The sequence below is a fragment of the Schistocerca americana genome, chromosome 4 (genome assembly GCF_021461395.2).
Source record: "Schistocerca americana isolate TAMUIC-IGC-003095 chromosome 4, iqSchAmer2.1, whole genome shotgun sequence".
Taxonomy (NCBI): Eukaryota; Metazoa; Arthropoda; class Insecta; order Orthoptera; family Acrididae; genus Schistocerca; species Schistocerca americana.
This window is the reverse complement of record NC_060122.1, coordinates 499,889,410-499,899,389: the sequence shown is the minus strand read 5'-3', so window position 1 is coordinate 499,899,389 and position 9,980 is coordinate 499,889,410.

Below are 9,980 nucleotides of genomic sequence, written 5' to 3'. Positions count from 1 at the left end.
GTAAATATACGAAGGAGGGGACTAGATTCTAATTGATACATTTTAAACATTCAATCCGAACGATTATTTGATACAGCAAGTTAGATACGCATCAAATATGAAAATAAGCATGCTCCCTTCTTTAGAAGAAAATGTAACATTAAATATATTACCGTACCAGTACTGAGTAGTGATAGGGGATGACAGGGATATGGTCACAAAATACACGTGAAAAGGAAAGTAAATCTCCACTACTAATAATGACTACGATGCCTAACGCGTACGTAGCACAGAAGCAAGTGGCACACCGTGAAAAATTCATTAAATTCCACAATACGAAATAAAGACAAATAATTTACACATATTCGTATAAGTTTAATTCCGCTGTAGCTTCGGATTTTGGTGAAGTGGGTTCGTACCATGGGTTGTGCGGACACTTGGAGCACATTTTGGAAATTATTTTATTAAGCATTAAACTTCCCGTAACAGAACAGTAATATACTTAACAATCATTAACTCTGTTGGCTTCTGTGTGAAGTGTCGAACCCGATCTCATTACCTGCCTCCAGTTCCCTGTCTTGTGCCGCTTCCTTCGTTTCAGCGATACCCAGCACTCTGCTGTCGGAAATCACCTCGTCTTCCCGTTTGCTTGTTGGTCTTCCTGGTAGTCTGGAGCTTTCTGTCTTCGTTTCATATATCTGACGGACTAATCTGGCATGGTACATCCTGATAGCAGGCCTGCTCTTTGTAAACGTCACGCTTTGGCGCTGTTCACTACCATGAACTGGTCGGGTAGCTTCACTAGTTATTCGTTGTGTCTTCAAATCCATCTCTGTGTTGCTTGGCCGAATTTTGACCCAGAAATTTTTCTGTAAATTTTATTTTAGAAGACTGTGAGTTCATGCACTTCTTTTTTGGTCATCCTTCATGTTTCGTCTCCGTATAGTAGTACGGATCTGGTTTTGTGTTGTAGACTTAAGCTTGGTTTTCTGGTCAAGAGTTTGAAGGACAGAAGTTTTTGGAAGGAAAAGAAAACTCTGTTTGCTTCCGTAGACTAGTTTGGTATTCGAATTATCTTCTACTGCAGGAGTAATTTATATTTACACCAAGATATTTGGAGTTGGGAGTGCTGTTGAAAAAGTAGTTTTCTATGTGAAGGTTTATCACTTCTCACAATAAAACAACATAAAGTTCAACTAAGCCATCAGTTACCAACAAATCTACCCATACTTATATCTCAATAACATCTTATACAAGACGGAACAACAGAACAACATCTTAACGTAACAGAAGTTAAACATTTGTTCAATGGCATCAAATACGAAATATAATAAATACGAGAAACAAATCAATTTCTCCTAGAGTACCTAATCTTAATCACAAACACAGTGTATAAATACAATTATGTCAGCTCTGCCTTACAGCGTGCACTGTCATACGCCACGTGTGCCATAAACAACAAACAACTATTTACACTGCACCCTTATACTTACGTCCAGGAAGTTGTTTAGAAGTTGTTACACTCAGTGTGCGGTTCATAAACACTTCTTCAGCGTTTTAATGCGATTCATGGAATATATATTTATGATTCAATGGCAATATAAGCGTTGAATTGTAAGACAGGCTGCTTTTCTTTTTATTATTATTTTTATTGAGCCATCGGTCTTCTGACTGGTTTGACGCGACCCGCCACGCCACAAATTCCTCACCTGTGCCAACCTCTTCACCTGAGAGTAGCACTTGCAACTCATGTCCCCAGTTATAATATCATCGAAGTTATTCCGTGATGTATTAACACATGTCCTATCATTCTGTCCCTTGTGCTTCTGAGTGTTTTCCTTATATTTCTTTCCTCGCCGATTCTGTAGAGAACCTTGTCATTACTTACCTAATTTCGTCTGTAGCATCGCATCTGTTCCGGTTTTCCCACAGTCAGTGTTTAACTACCACACAATGTGGTGCCCCAAACGTACATCCATAGAAATTTCTTCTTCAAACTGAGATCTCTGTTTGACATTAGTAGATGTGACTTGTCCAGGAAAGCCCTTTTCGCCAATTCTAGTCTAATTTATATGTCATCCTTTCTCCGTCCGACAAGGGTATTTTGCTGCCTACGTATCAGATTTGCTTAGCTTCATCTGTTCCGCGATCGTAAATTCTAACGTTAAGTCTCTGTTGTTCTTATTCCTACTACTTCTCATAATTTTGGTCTTTCTTGCATTTACTCTCAATCAATATCTTGTGCTCATTAGACTATTCATTCCATTAAGCGCCTCCTGTAATTCATCTTCACTTTCACTGAGAATAGCAATGTCACCAGCTAATCTTATCATTGATATCCTACCCGCTTGGATTTTAATTCTACTCTTGAATCTCTCTTTTATTTCCTGCGAACGAGACCTTCGGTAAAGTTTGGAACGTAGGAGACAAGGTACTAGCTTAAGTAAAGCCGTGTGGAGGGGGTGTGAGTCATGCTCGGGGAGGTCAGCTGGTTGAGCACTTGCCCGCGAAAGGCAAAGGTCCCGAGTTCGAATCTCGGTGCGGCACACAGTTTTCATCTGCCAGGAAGTTTCATATAAAGCACACATTCCACTGCAAAGTGAAAATCTCATTCTCGAAACATCCCCCTGGCTGTGGCTAAGCCATGACACCGCAATATCCATTCTTTCAGAAGTGCTAGTTCTGCAGGTACGCAGGAGAGCTTCTGTAAAGTTCGGAATGTAGGAGACGAGGTACTGGCAGAAATAAAGCTGTGAGGACGGAGCGTGAGTCGTGCTCAGGTATCTCAGTTTGTAGAGCACTTGCCCGCGAAAGGCAAAGGTCCCGAGTTCAGGTCTCTGTCCGGCACACAGTTTTAATCTGCCAGGAAGTTTCATATCAGCGCACACTCCGCTGCAGAGTGAAAATCTCATTCTGGAAACATGCCCCGGGCTGTGGCTAAGCCATGACTCCGCAATATCCTATCTTTCAGGAGTGCTAGTACTGCAAGGTTCGCAGGAGAGATTCTGGAAAGTTCGGAAGGTAGGAGACGAGATACTGGCAGAAGTAAAGCTGTGCGGACGGGGCATAAGTCATGCTCGGGGAGCTCAGTTTGTAGAGCACTTGCACGCAAAAGGCAAAGGTCCCGAGTTCGGGTCTCTGCCCCTCACACAGTTTTAATCTGCCAGGAAGTTTCATATCAGCGCACACTCCGCTGCAGAGTGAAAATCTCATTCTGGAACATGCCCCGTGCTGTGGCAGAGCCATGTCTCCGCAATATCATATCTTTCAACAGTGCTAGTTCTGCAAGGTTCGCTGGAGAGATTCTGGAAAGTTCGGAAGGTTGGAGTCGAGGTACTGGCAAAAGTAAAGCTGTGAGGACGGGGCGTGAGTCGTGCTTGGGCGACTCAGTTGGTAGAGCACTTGCTCGCAAAAGGCAAAGGTCCCGAGTACGAGTCTCGGAACGGCACCCAGTTTTAATCTGCCAGGAAGTTTCATATCAGTGCACACGCCGCTGCAGAGTGAACATCTCATTCTGGATACATGCCCCAGGCTGTGGCTAAGCCACGTCTCCGCAATATCCTGTCTTTCAGGAGTGCTAGTTCTGCAAAGTTTGCAGGGGAGCTTCTGTAAAGTTCGGAAGGTACGAGACGAGGTACTGGCAGAAGTAAAACTGTGAGGACGGGGCGTGAGTCGCGCTCAGGTAGCTCAGTTTGTAGAGCACATGCCCGTGAAAGGCAAAGGTCCCGAGTTAGGGTCTGTGCCCAGCACACAGTTTTAATCTGCCAGGAAGTTACATATCAGCGCACACTCCGCTGCAATGTGAAAATTTCATTCTGGAAACATCCCCCAGGCTGCGGTTAAGCCATGACACCGCAATATCCATTCTTTCAGGAGTGCTAGTTCTGCAAGATTCGCTGGGCAGCTTCTGTAAAGTTCGGAAGGTAGGACACGAGGTACTGGCAGAAGTAAAGCTGTGAGGACGGGGCGTGAGTCATGCTCAGGTAGCACAATTTGTAGAGCACTTGCCCGCGAAATGCAAAGGTCCCGAGTTCGGGTCTCTTCCCGGCACACAGTTTTAATCTGCCAGGAAGTTTCATATCAGCGCGAATTTCGCTGCAGAGTGAAAATCTCATTCTGGAAACATCCCCCAGGCTGTGGCTAATCCAAGACAACGCAATACCCATTTTTTCCGGAGTGCTAGTTCTGCAAGTTTCACAGGACAGCTCCTGTAAAGTTTGGAAGGTGGGAGACGAGGTACTGGCAGAAGTAGGGCTGTGAGGACGGGTCGTGAGTCGTGCTCGGGTAGCTCAGCTTGTAAAGCACTTGCACGCGAAAGGCATAGGTAACGAGTTCGGGTCTGCGCCCGGCACACAGTTTTAATCTGTCAGGAAGTTTCATATCAGCGCACACTCCGCTGCAGAGTTAAAATCTCATTCTGGAAACATCCCCCAGGCTGTGGCAAAGCAACTTCTCCACAATATCCTATCTTTCAGGAGTGCTAGTTATGCTTGGTTCGCAGGAGTGCTTCTGTAAAGTTCGGAAGGTAGGAGGTGAGGTACTAGCAGAAGTATAGCTGTGAGGACGGAGCGTGAGCCGTGCACGGGTAGCTTAGTTTGTAGAGCACTTGCCCGCAAAAGGCAAAGGTCCCGAGTTCATGTCTCTGCCCGGCACAAAGTTTTAATCTGCCAGGAAGTTTCATGTCAGCGCACACTACCTGCGGAGTGAATATCTCATTCTGGAAACATCTCCCAGGCTGTGGCTAAGCCATGACACCACAATATTCATTCTTTCTGGAGTGCTAGTTCTGCAAGTTTCGCAGGAGTGTTTCTGTAAAGTTCAACAGGTTGGAGATGGGGTACTGGGAGAAGTAAAGCTGTGAGGACGGGGCGTGAGGGAGTGTTTCTGTAAAGTTCGATAGGTTGGAGATGAGGTACTGGGAGAAGTAAAGCTGTGAGGACGGGGCGTGAGTCGTGCTCAGGTAGCTCAGTTTGTAGAGCACATGCCTGCAAAAGGCAAAGGTCCCGAGGTCGGGTCTCTGTCCAGCACACAGTTTTAATCTGCCAGGAAGTTTCATATCAGCGCACACTCCGCTGCAGAGAGAAAATCTCATTCTGGATTATCCCCCAGGCTGTGTCTAAGCCATGACACCCCAATATCCGTTCTTTCAGGAGTGCTAGTTCTGCAAGTTTTGCGTTAGTGCCTCGGCAATGTTCGGAAGGTGGGAGACGAGGTACTGAAAGAAGTAAAGCTGTGAGGACGGGGCGTGAGTCGTACTCAGGTAGCTCAGTTTGTAGAGCACTTGCCCGTGAAAGACAAAAGGCCTCGAGTTCGTGTCTCAGTCCGGCACACAGTTTTAATCTGCCAGGAAGTTTCATATCAGCGCACACTCCGCTGCAATGTGAAAATCTCATTCTGGAACATGCCCCGGGCTGTTGCAAAGCCACGACACCGGAATATCCATTCTTTCAGGAGTGATAGTTCTGCAAGTTTCGCAGCGGAGCTTCTGTAAAGTTCGGAAGGTAGGAGGCGAGGTACTGACAGAAGTAGAGCTGTGAGGACGGGGCGTGAGTCATGCTCAGGTACCTCAGTTTGTAGATCACTTGCCCGCGAAAGGCAAAGGTCACGAGTTCGGGTCTCCGCGTGGCACACAGTTTTAATCTGTCAGGGAGTTTCATGTAAGCGCACACTCCACTGCAGATTGAAAATCACATTCTCGAAACATCCCCCAGACTGTGGCTAAGCCAGGACACCGCAATATCCATTCTCTCAGGAGTGCTAGTTCTGCAAGTTTCGCAGGAGAGCTTCTGTAAAGTTCGAAAGGTAGGAGACGAGGTACTGGCAGAAGTAGAGCTGTGAGGACGGGGCGTGAGTCATGCTCAGGTACCTCAGTTTGTAGAGCACTTGCCCGCGAAAGGCAAGGTCCCGAGTTCGGGTCTCCGTCCCGCACACTGTTTTAATCTGTCAGGAAGTTTCATATCAGTGCACATTCCACGGCAGAGTGAAAATCTCTTTCTGGTAACATCCCATTAGCTGTTGCTAAGCATGACACCGCAAGTCCATTCTTTCAGGAGTGCTAGTTCTTCAAGTTTCGCGGGAGAGCTTCTGTAAAGTTCGGAAGGTAGGAGGTGAGGTACTGGCAGAAGTAAAGCTGTGAGGACGGGGCGTGAGTCGTCCTCGGGTAGCTCAGTTTGTAGAGCACTTGCCTGCGAAAGGAAAAGGTCCTGAGTTCGGGTCTCTGTCCGGCACACAGTTTTAATCTGCCAGGAAGTTTCATATCAGCGCACACTCCGCTGCAGAGAGAAAATCTCATTCTGGATTATCCCCCAGGCTGTGTCTAAGCCATGACACCCCAATATCCGTTCTTTCAGGAGTGCTAGTTCTGCAAGTTTTGCGTTAGTGCCTCGGCAATGTTCGGAAGGTGGGAGACGAGGTACTGAAAGAAGTAAAGCTGTGAGGACGGGGCGTGAGTCGTACTCAGGTAGCTCAGTTTGTAGAGCACTTGCCCGTGAAAGACAAAAGGCCTCGAGTTCGGGTCTCAGTCCGGCACACAGTTTTAATCTGCCAGGAAGTTTCATATCAGCGCACACTCCGCTGCAATGTGAAAATCTCATTCTGGAACATGCCCCGGGCTGTTGCAAAGCCACGACACCGGAATATCCATTCTTTCAGGAGTGATAGTTCTGCAAGTTTCGCAGCGGAGCTTCTGTAAAGTTCGGAAGGTAGGAGGCGAGGTACTGACAGAAGTAGAGCTGTGAGGACGGGGCGTGAGTCATGCTCAGGTACCTCAGTTTGTAGATCACTTGCCCGCGAAAGGCAAAGGTCACGAGTTCGGGTCTCCGCGTGGCACACAGTTTTAATCTGTCAGGGAGTTTCATGTAAGCGCACACTCCACTGCAGATTGAAAATCACATTCTCGAAACATCCCCCAGACTGTGGCTAAGCCAGGACACCGCAATATCCATTCTCTCAGGAGTGCTAGTTCTGCAAGTTTCGCAGGAGAGCTTCTGTAAAGTTCGAAAGGTAGGAGACGAGGTACTGGCAGAAGTAGAGCTGTGAGGACGGGGCGTGAGTCATGCTCAGGTACCTCAGTTTGTAGAGCACTTGCCCGCGAAAGGCAAGGTCCCGAGTTCGGGTCTCCGTCCCGCACACTGTTTTAATCTGTCAGGAAGTTTCATATCAGTGCACATTCCACGGCAGAGTGAAAATCTCTTTCTGGTAACATCCCATTAGCTGTTGCTAAGCATGACACCGCAAGTCCATTCTTTCAGGAGTGCTAGTTCTTCAAGTTTCGCGGGAGAGCTTCTGTAAAGTTCGGAAGGTAGGAGGTGAGGTACTGGCAGAAGTAAAGCTGTGAGGACGGGGCGTGAGTCGTCCTCGGGTAGCTCAGTTTGTAGAGCACTTGCCTGCGAAAGGAAAACGTCCTGAGTTCGGGTCTCTGTCCGGCACACAGTTTTAATCTGCCAGGAAGTTTCATATCAGCGCACACTCCGCTGCAGAGAGAAAATCTCATTCTGGATTATCCCCCAGGCTGTGTCTAAGCCATGACACCCCAATATCCGTTCTTTCAGGAGTGCTAGTTCTGCAAGTTTTGCGTTAGTGCCTCGGCAATGTTCGGAAGGTGGGAGACGAGGTACTGAAAGAAGTAAAGCTGTGAGGACGGGGCGTGAGTCGTACTCAGGTAGCTCAGTTTGTAGAGCACTTGCCCGTGAAAGACAAAAGGCCTCGAGTTCGTGTCTCAGTCCGGCACACAGTTTTAATCTGCCAGGAAGTTTCATATCAGCGCACACTCCGCTGCAATGTGAAAATCTCATTCTGGAACATGCCCCGGGCTGTTGCAAAGCCACGACACCGGAATATCCATTCTTTCAGGAGTGATAGTTCTGCAAATTTCGCAGCGGAGCTTCTGTAAAGTTCGGAAGGTAGGAGGCGAGGTACTGACAGAAGTAGAGCTGTGAGGACGGGGCGTGAGTCATGCTCAGGTACCTCAGTTTGTAGATCACTTGCCCGCGAAAGGCAAAGGTCACGAGTTCGGGTCTCCGCGTGGCACACAGTTTTAATCTGTCAGGGAGTTTCATGTAAGCGCACACTCCACTGCAGATTGAAAATCACATTCTCGAAACATCCCCCAGACTGTGGCTAAGCCAGGACACCGCAATATCCATTCTCTCAGGAGTGCTAGTTCTGCAAGTTTCGCAGGAGAGCTTCTGTAAAGTTCGAAAGGTAGGAGACGAGGTACTGGCAGAAGTAGAGCTGTGAGGACGGGGCGTGAGTCATGCTCAGGTACCTCAGTTTGTAGAGCACTTGCCCGCGAAAGGCAAGGTCCCGAGTTCGGGTCTCCGCCCCGCACACTGTTTTAATCTGTCAGGAAGTTTCATATCAGTGCACATTCCACGGCAGAGTGAAAATCTCTTTCTGGTAACATCCCATTAGCTGTTGCTAAGCATGACACCGCAAGTCCATTCTTTCAGGAGTGCTAGTTCTTCAAGTTTCGCGGGAGAGCTTCTGTAAAGTTCGGAAGGTAGGAGGTGAGGTACTGGCAGAAGTAAAGCTGTGAGGACGGGGCGTGAGTCGTCCTCGGGTAGCTCAGTTTGTAGAGCACTTGCCTGCGAAAGGAAAAGGTCCTGAGTTCGGGTCTCTGTCCGGCACACAGTTTTAATCTGCCAGGAAGTTTCATATCAGCGCACACTCCGCTGCAGAGTGAAAATCTCAATCTGGAAACATCCCCCGGCCGTGGAAAAGCCACGTCTCTGCCATATCATATCCTTCAGGAGTGCTAGTTATGCAAGTTTCGCAGGAGATCTTCTGTAAAGTTCGGAAGGTAGGAGACGACGTACTGGCAGATGTAAAGCTGTCAGGACGGGGAATGAGTTGTGCTCAGGTAGCTCAGTTTGTAGAGCACTTGCCCGCGAATGGCAAAGGTCCCAAATTCGGGTCTCTGTCCCGCACACAGTTTTAATCTGCCAGGATGTTTCATATCAGCTCACACTGGGCTGCAATGTGAATATCTCATTCTGGAAACTTCCCCCAGGCTGTTGCAAAGCCATGACACCGGAATATCCATTCTTTCAGGAGTTATAGTTCTGCAAGTTTCGCAGGGGAGCTTCTGTAAAGTTCGGAAGGTAGGAGACGAGGTGCTGACAGAAGTAGAGCTGTGAGGACGGGGCGTGAGTCATGCTCAGGTACCTCAGTTTGTAGAGCACTTGCCCGCGAAAGGCAAAGGTCACGAGTTCGGGTCTCCGCCCATCACACAGTTTTAATCTGTCAAGAAGTTTCACATCAGCGCACACTCCACTGCAGATTGAAAATCACATTCTCGAAACATCCCCCAGGCTGTGGCTAAGCCAGGACACCGCAATATCCATTCTCTCAGGAGTGCTAGTTCTGCAAGTTTCGCAGGAGAGCTTCTGTAAAGTTCGAAAGGTAGGAGACGAGGTACTGGCAGAAGTAGAGCTGTGAGGACGGGGCGTGAGTCGTGCTCAGGTACCTCAGTTTGTAGAGCACTTGCCCGCGAAAGGCAAGGTCCCGAGTTCGGGTCTCCGCCCCGCACACTGTTTTAATCTGTCAGGAAGTTTCATATCAGCGCACATTCCACGGCAGAGTGAAAATCTCATTCTGGTAACATCCCATTAGCTATGGCTAAGAATGACACCGCAATGTCCTTTCTTTGAAACGTGCTAGTTCTGCAAGTTTCGCAGTAGAGCTTCTTTAAAGTTTGGAAGGTAGGAGACGAGGTACTGGCAGATGTAAAGGTGTCAGAACGGGGTGTGAGTCGTGCTCAGGTAGCTCAGTTTGTAGAGCACTTGCCCATGAAAGGCAAACGTCCCAAGTTCGTGTCTCTGTCCCGCAGACAGTTTAATCTGCCAGGAAGTTTCCTATCAGCTCACACTGGGCTGCAATCTGAAAATCCCATTCTGGCAACATCCCCCAGGCTGTGGCTAAGCCATGACACCGCAATATCCATTCTTTCAGGAGTGCTAGTTCTGCAAGTTTCACAGTAGCGCTTCTGTAAAGTTCGAAAG